Source organism: Boleophthalmus pectinirostris, unplaced genomic scaffold (genome assembly GCF_026225935.1).
Source record: "Boleophthalmus pectinirostris isolate CB_2022bp ecotype Guang Dong unplaced genomic scaffold, ASM2622593v1 HiC_scaffold_2, whole genome shotgun sequence".
Classification (NCBI taxonomy): Eukaryota; Metazoa; Chordata; class Actinopteri; order Gobiiformes; family Gobiidae; genus Boleophthalmus; species Boleophthalmus pectinirostris.
In genome coordinates this window covers 5,525,548-5,546,620 of record NW_026571152.1, presented here as the reverse complement: position 1 = coordinate 5,546,620, position 21,073 = coordinate 5,525,548, and the positions used below count along the sequence as shown (strand labels likewise).

Sequence of the window (21,073 nt, the reverse complement as noted above, 5' to 3'; positions counted from 1 at the left end):
AAAAAAGCACTGTAACACGTGTTACTCACATTTGTACCGAGTAAAATATAAAAAAAAATTTCCCTGTAATGCCACATTACTGCGCTACAGCAAAAAGCAATGCATTATAGTAATTTGTTACTTTTATAATGCGTTACTCCCAACACTGTTAAATAGTCATGGTATATTTATATATGAGTATTTATATAAGAGTTGTAAAAATGGAAATTTTTCCTTTTTAAATGTCTTGACAAGATCTTAGTGTGAATCATTACAGTCAGAACAGAAAGAATTCAGATTTTAAAGTGCTTAATAACAGTTATTTTGTCATGACATTTCAGAAACATGTTCTTCATGTTCCCTCTGTTTTACTGTACTGTATATTACTGTATATTACTGTAGTACATTTGAGGTTACCACATCACAGTACTTCAGTTACTTTTATAGTAACAAACAAAAGTATTGTTTAAGAGAAAAGTATTTTCTAAAAACATATATATTTTTTAGGAGAAGCATCAAGTCCAAGTCCGAATCAAGTCCCAATCACTGACCGTCAAGTCCGAGTCAAGTCCCAACTCTTAGTCCTGATAGGCTGCACAGAAAGAATAAATAACTTACATTATTATTTCCATTTTATTTATTATCCGAATCTGAACAATGTTTTATTTAGAAAAATGACAGAATTCTCTCGGTTACATCCCCTGTGAGTCAGTCTTGACTCACTGTCGACACGTATCAGGACGCTCGTCTCGGTCACTCGATACATTAACGTTAATATTAAACTCACAAGCTGCAAAATGAGTAAAAAAACAGACGTCTTTGGAAACAAAATATCACAGATTTTATGTTGGTCGTATCATTTTATTTTGTCGTATTTGTCCACCACACCTTAAAGGCCGGTCCGTGACAATATTTTCTGACTTTAAACTGGTCTGTGGCGCAAAAAAGGTTAGGGGCCGCTGCTTTTTATTAAAGAACCCATATTACACCATTTTCTGATTTAAGTTGTAATGTAGTTTCCTCATCACAAACAGACCTGGAGTTGTGTTTTGTTTCATTCACACATTTTTAACACACAAATCCTGCATATTTAGGCTTTTTAGTTCTTTTAGTTCCACTCTCTCACACTCTGTTCCACCCTGTGATGTCATGTGATAATACAGGAAAAGCTCCACACACCTTCACTAGAATCATTTGGATGATTTCAGTCCTGGAATTTCCAAATCTCTACTGTTCACTTGAAAACTACCACTACATGACATCACAAGGTGGAACATTTTAAACATTTCGTCGAAAACACCAGTGGAAAAAGCTGGTCGTCATCGGGTTACGGTCTATAACTCTAACCAGCAAAAGCTTTCCAAATATGTCTTGGATTTGTTTTGGTTGTAAAGAAGTCATTCATTTGTTTTTATAGTCCGTTTAAAGCTGCGTTGCGTAACTTTTGTGGTGGAGAATCCGTCAAACACTTTTCTCCATGGAGATGTTGTTGCTTTGTCTGGAATGTTTTACAGTATTTCACAGCATTAAACCTTTCTATCTTCACGGAGACCAAGTTATAGGTCAGGTCTGTGGAGAGGCGACCCCGCTCACAGTCAGAATGCCTGTTTTTCTTGGTATTCTTTTGAGCTCTAAAACTATCTGGAATTGAATAAATGTAAGTAGAGCACCTTTAACATATCAACTTTTCAACTTCTAATCATTTTCCCATGACCCAGAAATGAAAAGTGTTCGTGTAAGTGGGTCATGGTCGGCTGCACTGGTCAAAACCCTCCAGGAATCAACTATTTTGGAGCACATCAAATTAGCCACAGATGTTAAAAATGTGTTTAAAGCAGACTTATTCTGCAAAATGAGAGATTCAGAGATTTTTCATCGCCACATGTACACGCCCAACGCTGTGTTCTAACTTCGTTCTCAAGATTTATTTTCTTAATCGGTGATACATGTAGGATTCGGCAGCGTGGCACAGTCATTTTGGTAAAAATGAAAAAAAAAATCTCGTTGTTGACGTCAGCTCCCATTGGGCACCACACTTTTCAAACGTGGGAGTCAGTGTCACTGGTTTCTTTTATGAAAGTGTTTTAGAAAAGGGGTGTCAAACCCAAATTCACAGAGGCCAAAATTAAAAACTGGGACTAAGTCGTGGGCCAAACTAAATATTTATTGAAAATAGTTTTGCTTAAACATTGAATCCAGAACAAGCGTCATATAAAATAATAATAACATTTGGTAACACTTTAGTTTAGGGACCACATATTAACAGTGTTGGGGAGTAACAGATTACATGTACTGGAGTTACATAATCAGAGGACAAATTATGAGTAACTGTATTCAGTTACAGTTACTGTTTCAGTGAGTGGTAATTGGATTACAGTTACTTTGTTGAAATAAATGGATTACACGGCGGTATGTTCCTGTTTTCACATTTTGGGCTAAACCAGGACTAAAACCAGAACTAAACCAGGATTTAACCAGGTCTAAACTAGAACTTAACTAGAACTAAAACCAAGACTAAACCAAGACCAAACCAGGACTAAAACCAGTAGTAAACCAGGTCTAAAAGCAGGACTAAACCAGGTGTAAACAATATGACACCTAAGAGTAGGGTGTACATAACTGATCTCATATACAGTAGAAAGCAGTTCTCTATCAATAATATTTTTAATGTGGTTAAGGAAAGACTGGACTTTTTATTGTCTTTTAGAAGATAAAACATCTTATGTGAACAAAAGTCTGTTCATGGAGACTTGGGCTCAACAGACAATTTGAAGAGAACAAACAAGAATTTTCAGGATGTGGTTGGTACATTCATGTCGTTTTAAAAAACATGACAATATCAAATAATCCAAAGTATTCAGATTACGTTACTCACTTTAAGTAATTTAATGGATTACGTTCCAAACTTCATTTTGGTGTATGTAATCTGTAATCTGTAATTTGACATTTTAAAAGTCACCTTCCCAACACTGCATATTAATATCTAACTAAGTGGTAATTGGTTTGCTAATTAGCTGTTACTTAGTTATTAGTTGGTATTACTGAAACACTCATTAATATTAAGATTTCAGTGCATGCACAAGAACATCGATTGTAATCTCCACCACTTTAATGGGAAGAAAATAGTAAAAGCGTTGTACTCGCAAAACACGGCCTTAGACAAAAATGCATTAAAAGTACTTTATAAATACTAATAAAGATGTAATTAAGCACTTATTATGCATTTTACTATTAACTAGCAATTAATATGTGCTCCCTAATCTAAAGTGTTGCCCAAATTTTAAATAAATAATGTGGTAACACTTTATAATAACTACACCTTATTTAGCGTTAATAAAGCATGAACAAAGACTTAATTAATAATGATTCATGCTTAGTCACTACTTAATTAGTACCTGAATTAGCACTTAACTTGCACTTAATTCACCTGTGCTGTAAAGAGTTATTCATAAGTATTTCTTACTTAATTACTCATAATTACTCACTATCCATTTGCGTTTGCATTTGTAAATGTATATTTAAGTACAAATTTGAGCATTTATTAATGATTAGTAAACCATAAGAGAATGATTTACTAATAATGCATTATTGTTTCTCTGGAATTTGACCAACCTTAACAAATGTTTAATAAACATAATTAGTCTTCACTTTAGAAAAGCTCTCAGAAAGACTTAACTAACAGATAACAGCTGCCTGAATGATCATTGCATTGTATTATTAGTAAATCATTCTTTCATAACTTACTAATCATTAATAAACACTCAAATGCGTACTTAAATATACATTTATAAATATGCAAATGGTTAGTTCATGAGTAATTAAGAAGTATTGAGTTACGATTTACAGCACAGGTGAATTAAGTGCAAGTTAAGTGCTAATTCAGGGAGTAATTAAGTAGTTACTAAGCGTGAATCATTATTAATTAAGTCTTTGTTCATGTTTTATTAAGGCTAAATAAGGTGTAGTTATTATAAAGTGTTAGCAATAATGTCTCTGTAGTCTATCTGTAGTCAGCGGGCAGCTCTAATATATTTTGATATGATCTCCCGGGCCAAATATAATTATATCATGGGACAAATTTTGCCCCCGGGCCTGAGTTTGACATGTTTGTTTTAGAATATTGTGATTTAAAATGTCCAAATTATAACATCATGATCCATGGGTGTCGAGATCATAACAAGAACTCAACATGTATTCATTAATGTAACATGTAAAACGCTGAAACATAAATCAGTCCTGAAAACACACAAGTATATTTGCTCTAGGGACAAAAGTGGTCATCCTCTTACTGGACGTTTGCTGGTTTGATTCCGACTTCTTCACTTAATGTTGTATTCTCGGGCCAGACACTTTGACTCAACATGATGCTGTTGTTTGTCATTTTGAATATGTTTGTGTGTTTTATGGTGATTAGAGGGGGTCAATAAAAATGATTTTGTTTTCATGTATTTGAACAAAATGTCTCCCCCCAGTAGATGTATTGTATAAACCATTTGTGTGTGCAAGTGGTGGTGAAAATATGATAAACAGAAATTCCTCAAACATGCACGAATCACAAATACAACTTTGAGAGTTTAAATAAGAAGAAGGGGAAACAACTAACATGGTTTTAATTAGGGATGGGCATTTGATTAAATTATATTAACCAATCGTCCAGAGAATTAATGATTAATTTTTGATTAATCTGTAACGTTTTTATATTAAAATGATCATCATTATTATTACTATGACTAATCTGCATAAATAAACTCAACTTTACAACATATAAACCATAAACACTCTAGAGCCACATCAGCCCGTTTGACATTATAATGTGTTTAGTGCAGCTTTGACACATTTGTTTACGTTTTATAGAAACTAAACTTCTGTCGGACTAAAGGACACGACCCAGTGGACTATGAGTTCTTATGTTCTTTCTGTGACAGAGGAATGATGATGCTGATGATGATGATGGTGAGTGTGTTCTGTGTGTGTTTCGCGTTGGAGATGGTTCATGTTTTCAGAGATCAGACGTGTGCAGGTTTAGTGCAGCTCTTTATTCAACATCATTTCACTCACTTTATTTATGTTGGTCACTTTATTTTGGCTTTTGTTGTGATGAAAAGATTGGGATACTGCGTTTACATGCACCATGATGAAACAGGGATACTCAAAAAACACCGGGACACTGATGTGCTGTAAACACACTCACTGAGAGGAACAGAGTCTCCAAGGAGCCAGAGCCCAAACGTGGAACTGTGAGGTACAAATCCAGTCTCCTCGTCTCCTCATGCTAACTACACACTAGGGATGGGCATTCGATTACATTTTCTTGATCGATTGTCGAGAGAATTGATTTTCGATTAATCATGAATGTTTTTATATTAAAAAGATCATCATCATTATTACTATCTGCACTACTAATCTGCATAAATAAACTCAACTTTACGACATATAAACCATAAACCCTCTAGAGCCACATCAGCCTGTTTGACATTATAATTTGTTTAATGCAGCTTTGTGCAAGTCTCACAGAAACAAAACTTAAAACTGCATGGCTCATTTGCATAAATTAAGCAGAGAAAAAAAAACAGCTCTTGTGCGCTGATGTGGTTCAGCTTCTGTCTGACTAAAGAACACGACTCAGTGGAATACAGGTTAGTGTGACCATATTTGTGTTTGTCAAAACCAGGACACTGTATGGGTGTGGGAGGTGGGGCCTCGTCATCGGCACTGAGCTACTCTCACCTGGCAAAACTTTTTAATGTTTTTCAGTGTCCTGATGAACTTTGAAGTCCCTGACCCCCACTGGATATGTGCTGCTTTGTACACTGTGCACATGACCTCCCACTTGTCTCGACCGGGACAGAAAGTGGGAAATTTCTTGTACAAGTCATCGTTAAATATGCATTTGCATTTCAGCATGTTGCAGGCTGACCGACTGTTTGTGTCTGCTCACTCCTTCTGATTAGAGATGCGGGGAAGGCGGTTACAGCCGAGGACTCCGCGGCTAAACTGCGGGTCGGGCGGATGACGTGACGAAAAATAATATTTTAATTAAATTCTCTGAAAAATCTAATTTGCTGAATAGATAGATAAAAATCAGGTACAGGCCCTTTAAAACCAAATCATCTTAAAAATCAGCTATGATACGACCTTTAGGATCTAGACTGCCTCCTCCGTTGGTCATTCTAACTCCTGCCTTGTTCTGACCTAGTATAGAGCTGATTCTGACCTGGTTTAGACCTGGTTCTGCCCTGGTTCTTTCCTGATTCTGCCCTGGTTCTTCTCTGGTTCTTCTCTGGTTCTTCTCTGGTTCTTCTCTGGCTCTTCACTGGTTCTGCCCTGGTTCTTCTCTGGTTCTTCCCTGGCTCTTCTCTGGTTCTTCTCTGGTTCTGCCTGGTTCATCTCTGCTTCCCTGGTGCAGAACAATTTTCCTTCATTACACACTCGTTTCACAATTTTATTTTTACCAACCAACTCAAACTAGGGATGTCCCAGGTTTTTTTTATTTTGAAAATCTGGTCACCCTACCTTTATATTCTAGACTGCCTCCTCCGTTGGTCATTGTAAACTCCTCCTCCTCCAGCAGAAGCAGCAGACACAGTTTAGTCTAGACTGGGACATTATCTCTTCGGGCCACATTAGTGCATTAGCACGAGTGAGAAGCATCAGCCTGACACACAGACGGGATTGAGAGTGGAGCAGGTCTGAGCTCTGAGCTGCTGCTGCTGCTGCTGCTGCTCGATCATTAAGAGCTCCATGAAACTGATCGGCCGCTCGGGGAATTCACAAACCCACTTGAGTTTCAGTCTCGTGTTTCTTCTTTCACAAAACGCTGCTAATGCCTCCTGCGCTCGAGAAAGGTTCAGTCCCACGCTGCTTGAATGGCCAAGGAACTGCAGGAACTCACCCTTATGTAACAGATAATACTCCCTACAACTGTACAACATCTGACTCTTATGTAACAGATAATACTCCCTACAACTGTACAACAACTGACTCTTATGTAACAGATAATACTCCCTACAACTGTACAACAACTGACTCTTATGTAACAGATAATACTCCCTACAACTGTACAACAACTGACTCTTATGTAACAGATAATACTCCCTACAACTGTACAACAACTGACTCTTATGTAACAGATAATACTCCCTACAACTGTACAACAACTGACTCTTATGTAACAGATAATACTCCCTACAACTGTAAAACAGTTCACCCTAATGTAACAGATAATACTCCCTACTACTACTGATCCTTATGTAATAAATAATACTCCCTACAACTGTACAACATCTGACTCTTATGTAACAGATAATACTCCCCACAACTGTACAACTTACTCTTATGTAACAGATAATACTCCCTACAACTGTACAACAACTGACTCTTATGTAACAGATAATACTCCCTACGACTGTACAACAACTCACCCTAATGTAACAGATAATACTCCCCACAACTGTACAACTTACTCTTATATAACAGATAATACTCCCTACAATTGTAAAACAATTCACCCTTATGTAACAGATAATACTCCCTACAACTGTACAACAACTCACCCTTATATAACAGATAATACTCCCTACAACTGTACAACTGTACAAGTGACTTCTCTATCTCATCTTGTCTCCCTCTCTTTGCCTTCTCTTCCTCCCTCCTCTTCATCCTCTCCTCTCCTCTCTCTCCCCATCCCCCTTTCTCCCCCCTCTCTGTCTCTCTCGCTTCTCCTCCTCTCTCTCCCTTCATCCCCCTCTCTTCCTCACTGTATTCCTATCTTTTTTTATTCTTCACCGTCTCTTTCCCCTCCTCCTCTCTCACTCTTCCCTTCTCCCTCTCTCCCCTTCTCTATCTCTGTTTTTCTCTCTTCTCCTCTCTCTCCTTTCCCTCTCCTGTCTTCCTTATCTTCTCCCTATCTTTCCCTCCTCTTTATTCTCCACCCTCCTCTCCTCTCTCTCTCTGTCTTCCCCTCTCCCTCTCTCCCTTCCTCTCTCTCTCTCTCTCCCTCCTCTTATCCCCATCTTTCCCTATTCTTCATTCTCCACCCTCTCTTTCCCCTCCTCCTCTCTCTCCCCTCCTCCTCTTCTTCCTCTTTCTCTCATTCATGCTGTGTCTTCCTCTCCAGTAACAGTCGCTCTTCTCGTTTTTCCGCCGGGCCCTCGTAGGACACACGTGTGACGTTTGTAAGTACATTTCTCACCTCTTTTTTTTTGTTTTGTTTGTTTCACTCGACTTCTTCTGTTTTTCCTAAAGACGCGCTACGTAACTTTTTCTGGTGCAGGGAATGTCGTGTGCTTGTTTCCATGGTTACTGCTTTGCTTACAGTGCTTCACAGAGATACACAAGGCACTGAACTTGTATATGTGGTCAGGTTATAGGTTAGGTCTGTGGAGAGGCGAGCCCACTCACATATCATGCTTGTTTTTCATTTCTGAGAAATAAACAAAATAATATGTCATATTGTGGAACATTTCAGACAAAGCAACATTCTGTTGAGACCAGCAAGTGGTGTAGCCCCACCGAAAAAGTTACACAGTGCATCTTTAAATCCACTGACTGTACGTGATGGGTTTGCTGTGGTTTAGACCTGATTTAGACTGGACTTAGACCTGGTTTACACTGGGGTTAGACCTGCTTTAGACCTAGTTTAGATTTAGTTTAGACCTGATTTAGACCTGGTTCTGATCTGATTTAGACCTGGTTTAGATCTGGTTTAGACCTGGTTTAGACCTGGTTTAGACCTGGTTTAGACCTGATTTAGACCTGATTTAGACCTGGTTTAGACCTGGTTTAGACCTGATTTAGACCTGGTTTAGACTTGGTTTAGGCTTGGTTTAGACCTGGTTTAGACTTGGTTTAGGCTTGGTTTAGACCTGATTCTGAATTGACTTAGACCTGGTTTACACCGGGGTTAGACCTGGTTTAAAACTAGTTTAGATTTAGTTTAGACCTAATTTAGACCTGGTTCTGACTGGACTTAGACCTGGTTTAGACCTAGTTTAGATTTAGTTTAGACCTGGTTTAGACCTGATTTAGATCTGATTTAGACCTGGTTTAGACCTGGTTCTGACTGGACTTAGACCTGGTTTAGACTTAGTTAAGACCTGGTTTGGACCTGATTTAGACCTGATTTAGAGCTGGTTTAGATCTAGTTTAGATTTAGTTTAGATCTGGTTTGGACCTGATTTGGACCTGATTTAGATCTGATTTACACCGGGTTTACACCTGGTTTAGACCTGGTGTAGATCTAGTTTAGACCTGGTTTACACCGGGTTTTGACCTGGTTTATACCTGGTTCTGACCTGATTTAGACCTGGTTCTGCCCTGGTTCTGCCTGATATATCCCGCTTTAGTCTCGGTCGGTTTGTTTGTGTATTTGTTGTTATGGCAGCCCGTTGGTCTGTTGTGTTGGTGAATGTCGAGTAAGAGCAGTTTTGGCAGAGGAGAGCTGCGCGTCATGATGCGGTGGCACTGATCAAGAACAACAGGGCAGGGCATCTGGAGCGAATTAAGGTTAAACAAAGTGCACATGTCCGACTGTGTGTGGAGCACGACAAACTTCAAATCATCACATCACGTTGTCTTTTCTTATTAAACGAACTGTAACAGACTTTTCCCACGTATTTGACCAAAATAAATCTTGTCCAAGTACAGATCACAGACTGTATATATAAATGGACATAGTTTAAAATCTGATGCAAGCATGGACGTGCTTCCGGCTCCATCGACTCAGGCTCTAATTCACTTTCTATTGAAAAACCGTCGCCCGTCTTTCTGTATCTGCTGCTCTCAGACTCGTCATTGTGACCTTAAAATGTTCATATTAACCCACTTTACATGATCCTGGTGTTTTTATTTCGGTATTCTGTATGTAAAATAAGATATTTCCTTCAGCAGCTTCACTCCTGATTGGCTCTTTGGTTGTTGTGAGATGGTCAGAACTCCAAATCTGGAACTCCAAATTTGCCGTATAACTGTTGGCCTCAATGACCATGTTTACAAGATGTTTTTGTTTTTAATTCAGAATTCATTGTTCTGAATTAAATAGTTTGGAATTAACATATTCTCCTTCGAGTTTACATGGAAATAATAATTCCGAATTGAGGTTTACATGGAAAACAAGTTAAATCACACATTTCAGTTGCTACCGTTTTTTGTCATTACGCCACAGACACTTCCGCATCCCGTTTGCAAATCCAAAGAGCAGTGAATGAAAGTCCAAAGTCCGTCAGAATGTCCATCAGAATGAGCATGCACTGAACGGCCGCAATTATTTTAAAGAAGAATAAACATTTACATGATCGAGGAATAAATTAATTCGGCTTTAAAATCGGAATAAACCACCGACTTACTTCAATCATTTTCATTAAGAATTGAAAGTGTTTACATGGTCTTTTTAAAGAGGAATTATTATTATATATATATTTTTTTACTTTAGTTTATTAAGATAAACATTTAGAACAATCCTTGACAAAGGGTTATTATATTAGTTATTATTCAGGTATACAGTCACCGGAGTCCATCGTTCTAAGCAGTCAGCTGTTCCGTGATATAGAATTGTTTTAGTCTCTGTCTTCTGTCTCTTTAGTCTTCTTTTCTTGTTGGAGGCGAGGGTTTCATTCACTTAACAGTTATCATTTTTCGTGCAATCATCAAAAGAATACGAAGAACATACTGTTGATGTTTTACACAAACATTATCTGACAATGCTCCTAATACATATATCGGCAGATCCATAGGGAGTTCACAAGACACTATCTTTTCTATTTCTATTTTAATATAATTTTAATATTAATAATTTTCTGCCAATAATTCCTAAGAACTGAGCAATCCCAGAAGATCTGTGAGTGACCTGCCACCGTGCCACAATTTCTCCAACATAACGGAGGCATGGTTTTATAGAAACTTGAGATGATTAAAGGGGTTCTAATTTCTCATTTTTGTCTTCCAAACAAATTAAGAGGAATTAATTTTTATTCAGAATATTTTTATTTGTAATTAAAGCTCTCATGTAAACGCTTCAGTGAGCTTCATTTGACTGGAGTTGAACACTATGGGTGAAATCACAGTCACTTAGTCCACTTCTTTATACATTGTACAGATCTATTGTATGAGCTGCTCTTGAGGTCAAAATAATCCATCTGCATCTAATTATCCAGCATTATATTGTCCGATAATCAGGAAGTGCACATTAGCTATAAGAGCTTTCCTAATGACTTATATAGATAACCTTAAATGATGTTTAAATGCACAAAAATAGTTAACAGAAAGTGAAGAAGATGCTGTTTATTTCTTATAGGCAGCTCTACATTGAAATCACATCCAAACAGAGTTCTTTGTTAAGTGTAACCAAAGGATTTCCTCATGTCTGAATATGAAAGAGCACTGAGATGACTCTGAATGCTCCTGTAATCCTCTGCAGTCCTGCACATGTGTGTTCGCACAGGCTGTTTGTGCCTCTGCTCTTGGATCAGACTGGAGTAATCCTCCCACACTCAGCACTTTCAGCTCACACAAAACACAGCTCTACAATCACGCTCGGACTGACTTTTTGCTGCTTTAATATGCCTATATTATGCTTTTTTCTGATTTATGTTCTAATATTGTTTCCTCATCACAAACAGACCTGGAGCTGTGTTTTGTTTCATTAGTTTAACACACAAACCTGCAGATTTAGGCTGAGTTCTTCCCTCAAACAGAAGCAGACACTCTGTTCCACCTTGTGATGTCATGTGCTAACACAGGAAGTGCTCCACTGTGATTTTAAACTCCAAGCACCTTCACTTGAATAATTTGGATAAGTTCAGCGCTGGAATTGCCAAACTCTACTGAATAAAAAGTAAAAGTGGCTGTTAACTTGAAAACTACCGCTACATGACATCACAAAGTGGAACAGAACATTTTGAGCTTTGTAGACATCAGAGGGGGTACTTCGCAAATCGTGACTTGGACTCAAGTCAGACTTGAGTCACTATTTTTAGGACTTGAGACTTGACTTGATAAAATGGACTAAGACTTGGGACTTGACTTGGTCTTGAGGCCTTTGACTTGAGAAGCACTTTTAAATCTGAATTCTTTCTATTTTGACTGTAATGATTCACACTAAGATCTTGTCAAGACATTTAAAAAGGAAAACATTTGCATTTTTACAACTCTTATATAAATACTCATATATAAATATACTATGACTTTTTAAGTACAGTTTATCTTAAAATTCAAATTCACTTATGGACCAGTGACTCGAGACTCGACTTGGACTTGCCTGTATTTGACTTTGGACTTGACTCAGACTTGAAGTCAAAGACTTGATACTTACTTGAGACTTGCAAAACAAGTCAAGTCCAAGTCGTTTGCTTTGAGCTTCAAGTCATTTCAAGTCTTTAAACCAAAAAAACAAATAGAGTTTAGATTTTTGCAATTTATATGAATTTTAAACTAAATTGTACTTAAAAAGTTATGGTATATTTATATATGAGTATTTATATATTTTTCCTTTTTGAATGTCTTGACAAGATCTTAATATGAATCATTATGGTCAGAATAGAAAGAATTCAGACTTAAAAGTGCTAAGTAACAGTTATTTTGTCATGAAGGCTCATGTTCTATGTACTTCCCTCGGTTTTACTGTATTGTACTGTATGTTACTGTGTTGTACTACATATTACTGTAGTATTGTTGAGGATATCACATCACAGTACTTCAGTCACATCCAAAGTGATAAACAGAAGAGGAAGAGACATGTTCCAGTTTGTTCCTGTAAAGAATTTTATTAATTTTTTTCCTGTGAGAAAAGTATTTTCTAAAAAACATATATTGTTTTAGGAGAAACATCAAGTCTTCTCAAGTCACAGGCCTCAAGTCCAAGTCAAGTCCCTAGTCTTAATCCATTTTATCAAGTCTCAAGTCCTAAAAATAGTGACTCAAGTCTGACTCGAGTCCAAGTCATGACTCACAAGTCCCCACCTCTGACAGAAAATAATGGAGAAGCACTGGGTTACTGAAACAAAACACAACTGCAGGTCTATTTTTGAGGTGATAAAAACATTCTAACATTGCTTAAAGCTCACAAGATTCACTTTTGTGCAATATAGGCAAAATAACCCTTTTCACATCCACGCTGCCTACGGATACTTACTTTATTCTAATCTTAAGAACAGAATCAAACAGTAATATCTGTGAGAATTGAACTAAAGAATTCAGCATTTTAATTAGATCTTTCTTTGTTCACAGTCCAGTGGCGGTGACTCACTTCCCAAAGTTTTTTTAAGTCTCCAAGGCCAAACTTTTGATCGTGAAAGTTCAAATCCAATCCCACCTGGGCTTTGGTGTGTGAGTGTGTGGAGGAGGAGGGCCGCAGTATTGTGCTGAGTCAAATACTCTTTCACTGATTCTGTCATAATATACTGGAGAAGGTATAGATAACACGCTCACTGTGAAACCACCTCTGCAGACTGGAAAACTAAACTCTAGGGCAGTCAGGTCGAGGATTAGGTTTAAATACTCTGTAAGCTTTGGGTGTTAATATCATAAACTGTTTATAGCAGGGGTGTCAAACATACGGCCCGGAGGCCAGATCCAGCCCTTCAAGACCTTTAATCTGGCCCTCGGCTGATTTTCTACTAAAATACTTTAATTATATTTTCTATTAAAATATTGGTAATTTTCTGCGGTGCTTATTACAGCAGCGTCTCCAGTGTCTCTGTGCGTGGCCCCTCCCACCAGAGCAGCACAAATGAAGACTTGTCTCTTTCCAAACGCTCTTAAAGGACGATCGTTTTGACTGTTGACCGTGACACCCTCATCAGAAAAATGTCCAAAATGAGAAAAGTGGAGCCGAGTGCAGGATTTTCCAAGAAAAATTTACTTATTCCTATTTGCAAACAAGTTAATATTAAAACATTGTGTTGAAATTTCATTTTTTTGCAAAGTTTCAGGTTGTTCATAATATTATAATATTATAGTATTTTGTAAAAGAAAGAGTTCATCAATTAAAAAAGATTTCTGAAATAGATTTGCATTTCTCTGCACAAATATTTGAACTTATTGTTATTTTTGGGGTTTATATGCCATGAGTTTTCTGATCCGGCCCCTTTGGGATCAAAGTAGGTTGGATACAGTCCCCGGACCAAAATGAGTTTGACACCCCTTGTTTATAGAAATGGACATCGCTAACCCACTCCATCAACTCAGGCTCCAGTTCACTTTGTATTGAAAATCTCTCTCTGTAACTGCTAGTGTCAGGCTCCTCATTAGAGCTGGGTACCATTAAGAACTTGCCGATACAATACATACCTCGATACATAGGCCATGATATGATATGTTTTTCAATCCATTGCACTTTCGATTCGATACAAATTGATTCGATACTGTTCAGTGAAAAACAAATGCTAAAAAATCATGGCTGTGATACTAAAAGTCTACTAAGTCTGCTAAGTCCACTAAGCAGGGTTCTCTCGGCCATGGAAATCCTGGAAAAGTCATGGAAATTGAAAATGTCATTCTCCAAGCCTGGAAAAGTCATGGAATGGAACACAACAATGGAATCTCTTTCACGCAACTCCAGCTTTCCGGCATACACTGAAAGAGAAAGGAACTGTTTATTAATATCTCGAAAACTATTCATATTTTACGATACAAATCCATAGAATTATAAATAGATAATCATTTTTGTAAGATTTTGAGACACTTTCGTTGCTCTAGCTCCATCCAAAAACGCATATTTGACCTTGGTTACCTTGACCTTCAAATGACCTGGGACCGGTTTGAACCTGTAACATCCAGTGTACCCCGGTTATGTGTGTGCCAACTTGTGTGATGATTGGGTGAATATTTTAGGCCGTAGATGGTTCAGAAATTGCCAAAATTGACCTTTCAATTGACCTCGCATCATCACCAAACTTTTTTTCCCGGCATCGGGCACGGGGGCTTGACCCACGTACCACAATTTGGTGACAATCGGCCCATAAATGGTGGAATTATCATGGGTGGACACACACACAGGGTGAATACAAAACCTGGTCCAAGACTTTTTAACAGTGTTTTAAAGTTGTGTCTGTCAAACTCATATAAAATGCATCAAGTCTTACTGTCGCTCCACTAGGAATATATTTCTACTGTAGATGTGGCCGTCAATGAAAAAAGTGTGGACCTCCCTGACCTTTGTCTTTGGAGTTGTATAATTGCACCGTTTTGTGAGACTGCTGTGAAAAAATTACTTCATTTTTGTTTATTTATACGACGTCGTGCCAGTTTTTGTGTCATGTGGATAGGCCCAGTAATTACAGAGATATGAATCATAAACCAGCTCAACAAATCTGCAATCAGTTAGAATTCTACCACATCATTCTGACCTGACCTAAGGCTCAGTTTAAACTATATTACCACTGAGACACCTGGATAAAGCTCGTATAATACCTTTAAATATTCTAAGAACCCTTATTTTTTTAGTTAAGTGCATCTGTCGTCGTGGAAACGGGCACAACACTGAGCAAAACGTCTGGATGGCATTACAAGTGTATGACAATGAGCTCCTCTTAAACCCCATTGTAATCAGAGTGGAGTCTGCATACTGCTGTAGAGCCAGAGCCAACTGACGTCATCAACATTCCGTGGGTTGGGGTGGCGCTAAACGGAGGCACTGCTCTGTCTTTAGCTCTGTTACTCAACTTAGACTCATATAATCTACGTTTATATGATGACGGTCTGAACAGAAGACGCAAAAGTGGCATCACGTTTTCACTTTTTATTCCGCATTTAGACGAGCATTTTCGGGAGGAAATCTGCGTGCATACGTTGACGCAAAAGTGTGTGGAATTCGACTGGGTACGCATTTGGGATGGGCATTCGATGAAATTTTATTAATAGATCGTCGGGAGAGTTAACAATCAATTTTTTGATTAATCATAAACGTTTTTATATAATAAGTATCAACATTATTATTACTATTATTAATCTGCATAAATAAAATCAACTTTACAACAGTTCCAATGAGATGAATTTGGTCTTCTGATATTTTATGTTATTAGTTTCTTTTTTCAGACCTAGAGTTTGTTTTCATACCTGACAGTTTCGACTGCTCACTAGCGTCTTCCTCAGAGTGGTCAAGTGATGTTGCTGTGACGTGTCCATCAGCTGATTTAAACAGGTTTTAGCGCTGTCTTCCTACCGGTGGAGACAGGATGACAGCGCCATCTGCAGTCCCACTTCCTCAGGACAGCATCCCAGGTGTGTCTGAGGAAGAGCGCTAGTGAGTATGAAACAAAACTCTAGGTCTGAAAAAAGAACCTAATAACATCAACTTCACAACATATAAACCATAACCACTCTAGAGCCACATCAGCCCGTTTGACTTTAAAATGTGTTTAATGCAGCTTTGCGCTAGTCTTACAAAAATGAAACATAAAACCACATGCACGAACAAAGCAGAGAAAAAAAAAAAGCTCTTGTGGCTGATGCGGTTCAGCTTCTGACTAAAGGACACAACTCAGTGGAATATGAGTGTTCTTTCTGTGACAGAGGGATGTTGATGCTGAAGGTGAGTCTGTTCTGTGTGTGTCGCGATGTTTTCAAAGATCGTACGTGTGCAGGTTTAGCGCATCTCTTTATGTTGCAGTAACCGGGATACTGCGTGTACATGCACCATGACGAAACCGGGATACAGATGTGCACGTAAACGCACTCACTGGAGGGGTACAGGGATCTCCAAGGAGGTGCCAGAACCAAACAACTCAACAGTGTTTACGCTAGGGGTGTGCAAAAATATCAGAATATCGATATATCGTATCGTTTAATGTGATGATACAGTATCGATATCGTGGGCTGCTGTATCGATATATCACCAAGAGTATTTTTAGGTGTATTTTACTAAATTATTTTGTTGCAGTGCGACAGTTTTGTTGTTTGTTCAGAGGAAGGAAACTCATTTATGCAACACATTTGACATTTTTACTGTTTTGAGGATTAAAATGTTTGTGTTTCATATGAAATTTGGACAAGAAGTGGTTTAACAAAGACTTTTAGTATCACAGCCATGATTTAGCCTTTATTTATTATTGAGTCGTATCGAATCGATTTGAAATATATCATATCGAATCGAAAATGGACTGTATTGAAATATGTATCGTATCATGGCCTGTGTATCGAGGTATGTATCGTATCGGCAACTTCTCATTGATACCCAGCCCTAGTTTACGCTGTCAGACGCAGCTTCGTATCTACGCACAGAAACCTACATTCGGTTTGTCGATTAGAACCCAAAACATCCTACAGGTCTCCATGAACAGTTGATAGTCAAGGTCAATTAAATACAATCAATTCAATCATTGTGTGTCCTTAGGCAAGACACTTCACCCACATTGTCTAGTATGAAAGTGGTGTGTGTGTGAGTGATGGTGGTGGTCAGAGGGACCGATGTCACAGAGTGGCATGGCAGCTGCGCTTCTGTCAGTCTGCCCCAGGGCAGCTGTGACTACAACAGTAGCTTACCATCACCAGGTATAGAGTGAATGAATAATGCTGTGTAAAGTGTCTTTGTGAAAAAATGTCTGTGAAAAGCGCTATATAAATAAAGACATACTTAGAAATGTACGTAATCGACAAAATTCTTAATGATCAATTATCAATTAGTCGACTAATCCTGCCCATAGTATGTATGCCAGGCGGCTTGGCGGTGACACTAGGTGGTGATGTATGTGAAACATGTTCGAGACATGAGCAGATCTGACCAGAGTTTTGCTCTATAGCGGAGCATATTCAACTTTTCCACTCTGGAGGGTGGTTTCAGATTTTTGTGTTTTTAAGCCCTAAAAATGTCATCACCATCTAAACCAGGCATGTCCAAACTATGGCCCGGGGGCCAAATGCGGCCCTCAGACAAATTTTTCTTGGCCCTCAGACTTCTAGGTGAATTGGCCCAAACTTACCTTGCATCAATTCAAAAATATATTTTTACTGTAAGTTTTTTGAAAATCTACCATGATAAAGATAATATTTAATATTTAGTGTGTGGTTTTAAGGATCTTAGCATGAATAAAGTCTGATAGCTCATTGTAACGTGTTCAACATGCACACATTTCAATTATTCACTGTATTGAGCACCAGTCTATGGCCCTCGATCGGCCCTCTGCTTCCATCTGTGTTTAGATATGTGGCCCTTGATGAAAAAAGTTTGGGCACCCCTGATCTAAACGAAAGAGACTTCTGATAAAATATTTTGTTGTTTTTACCCGCAAGAGTTCTCATGTAAACAGGCCCCTAATCTGAGCTTTGATTTAACACAGATGAGATGTTAAAGGTGCGCTGTGTAACATCTAGTAGAGGGTCCACCACCTCCTCATCTCCATGGAAATGTTATTGCTTTGTCTAGAATGTTCCACAGCACTACACTTTATTACAATTCAGATCTGTGGAGAGTCGCCCCTATTCACAGAAGGAATAATTGTATTTTTGAACAGTTGAAACACCCGTAATGAATGAATGCCAGATAGATATGTTTAATGCCATACCATAGAACATTCCAGAGGTGGGGACTTGCAAGTCGTGACTTGGACTCAAGTCAGATTTGAGTCACTATTTTTTAGGACTTGAGACTTGATAAAATGGACTAAGACTTGGGACTCGACTTGGACTTGAAGGTCAGTGACTTGAGAAACACTTAACTCAGAATTCTTTCTATTTTGACCATAATGATTCACTCTAAGATCTTGTCAAGACATTTGCATTTCTACAACTCTTATAAACTTTATAAATACTCACATATAAATATACTATAACCACTGTTGGGCAAGTCACTTTAAAACTGTAATGTTTTATTTATGACTTGTTACTGTCATTTCAAAGTAATTCATTACATTACAATATTACTGCATTTAAAATGTAAGACAGTACATGACTATTGCAGCACTTTTAAGTTACTCTCAACAAAATAACTGCGAAGATGCTGAACTTTTGCGCCATATATGGACTGAACCAGGACTAAACCAGAGCTGAACCTGGACTAAACTAAGTCTAAACCAGGACTGAACTGAGGACTGAACCAGGACTAAACCAGGACGAATCTTGGACTAGAACTTGGATTGGACACGATTGGGCATCAGCTGCTTTAAGCGCCGTGGAGCGCGGAGTTCTGCGCCGGTCCTTTTGCCTGCATAAGATAAGATAATTCTTTATTGTCTCCCATGGGAGAAATTTGTCTTGGGACAGGGGGTAACATACTTTATCAAAAAACAGAACAACACAACACAGAGCACCACATAAACAAACACCATAAAACAAAGTAAATATGAGACCAAGTATGACCACGAGTGATGCACCAACAAGACCCTTAAATTATTCTTAACAGGCAAGCCCTTGCAATCTTGTATTCTATTAATTATTGCACATTCCCTAAACCTATGTACATCTCCAGTGTTTTACCACTGCTGATATCGCAGTGATTTTAGCAAATTTGCATAAAGAAAAATGAAAAACCCACCACTTCAGTCCAGATTAAAAATGCAGTGTAACACGCGTTACTGACATTTGTGTTATGGTTTGGCAAGAGGGACCCCAAAGCAGAGCCAGGACTCAGTCAAGTTTTAACAGTTTATTTTACAAACAGAAGGCAGGCTGAGGTGGCAGGGAGCTGGCCGGCTTCTCCAGAGGCAACAGCAGACAACCACGGAGACACCTGGGCGAAAACAGGAGCAGGTAAGTCCAAAACAAACAATAAGCAGGGTACAGGTAAATATCCAAGAGCCTGATAGACGCTACTGAACAGGACAGAATTATCTGGCAAAGTGGTGGTGAGAAGACCAGGGCTAAATACAGAGGCTGATGAAGGAATTGATTGCAGGTGTGTTTCATCTGCTCTGGAGGAAGCCACGCCCCCTGCCACACTCAAGCCCTGCAACAGAAAGGGGAGGGGGAGAGAACAAAAACCAATCCTAACAATTTGTACTGAGTAAAATATTGCAGTTGTTTCCCCTGTAAAGCCACATTATTGGATTACAGCAAAAAGCAATGCATTACAGTAATTCATTACTTTTACAATGCGTTACTCCCAACACTGACTATGACTTTATAAGTACAATTTATCTTAAAAGTCATAAATTGCAAAAATCTAAGCTATTTTTGTTACTTTGGTTTAAAGAATTGAAATGACTTGAAGCTCAAAGCAGACGACTTGGACTTGACTTGGACTTATGGACCAGTGACTCAGCTTAGACTGTATTTGACTTGAGACTTGACTCGGACTTGAGGTCAAAGACTTGAGACTTACTCGAGACTCGCAAAACAACGACTTGGTCCCACTTCTGCAAAGCATTTCCACAGATACAAGAAGGCAGCAGAACCTTTCACCAGAAAAGTTGCGCAGTGTAGCCAACGGTTTTTCAGTTAGTTTCACTTACTTTTTTGCCGAAAATCAAACTTTCAAACAGGAACATGAGCGCTCGTATTGATGACAGTGTATTTTTTCAGACAATCTAAAAAATTATTGCACTCCAAAAATCAAAATCTAAGTTAAAATGGCTTGAATTAAGAAAGTTTTATCATGATCTGAGTAAATTTCACTTGACAAGTAAAATGATCAGCCAGTGGAACAAGACTTTTTGTACTTAAAATATGAAAACACATCTTGCTACACTTAAAATAAGACAAACAACAACTTTTTGCACTTAAACAGGGTAGCTGCGGGGTCTTAAAAGTCTTAAATTTCATGTTCTTAAATTAAGGCCTTTAAACATCTTAAATTTTGTTGTCCAAGTCTTACTTTTTTCACGAAGGTCTTAAATTTCATTTGCCTATTTTTTTTTTGTGTAAACTCAACCAGGCTGCAGTGCAATGTTAAACGGAGGGAAAAAAAACAACAAAAAAACAACGTGAATCATGTAATGTGAAAGAACAAAAAATTTGGAGTATGTGCAAACAATACTTTGGTTTCTGGCGCCGACGGCAATGAGTAAACCATCAGTAGAGTGTAGGAAGACGCTGGATGGATCATGGGGAAGTGTCGTTTTAATCCACATTGGTTAGATATAGTACTGGAGTTGGTTGGTCATTATTAGAATTGGATCTGGTGTTTTTCGGTCGCATAATGGGTAATGATCTTAATTTTCATTTAAGT

General features: G+C 38.2%; 1 protein-coding gene across 3 annotated transcripts in view; it reads left to right on the top strand.

The window, feature by feature from the left end:
* peak1 (pseudopodium-enriched atypical kinase 1) overlaps positions 1-21,073 on the top strand; it is a 227,674-nt gene that overhangs the window by 111,939 nt on the left and 94,662 nt on the right. The window contains exon 1 of one of the 3 annotated variants that reach the window (XM_055155512.1): positions 8,085-8,153. The exons of the other annotated variants lie outside the window; for them this stretch is intronic. The gene's annotated coding sequence lies outside the window, so the exon portion shown is untranslated. Of the gene's footprint in view, positions 1-8,084; positions 8,154-21,073 lie in introns of those variants that run through there. 3 annotated transcript variants of the gene reach the window in all.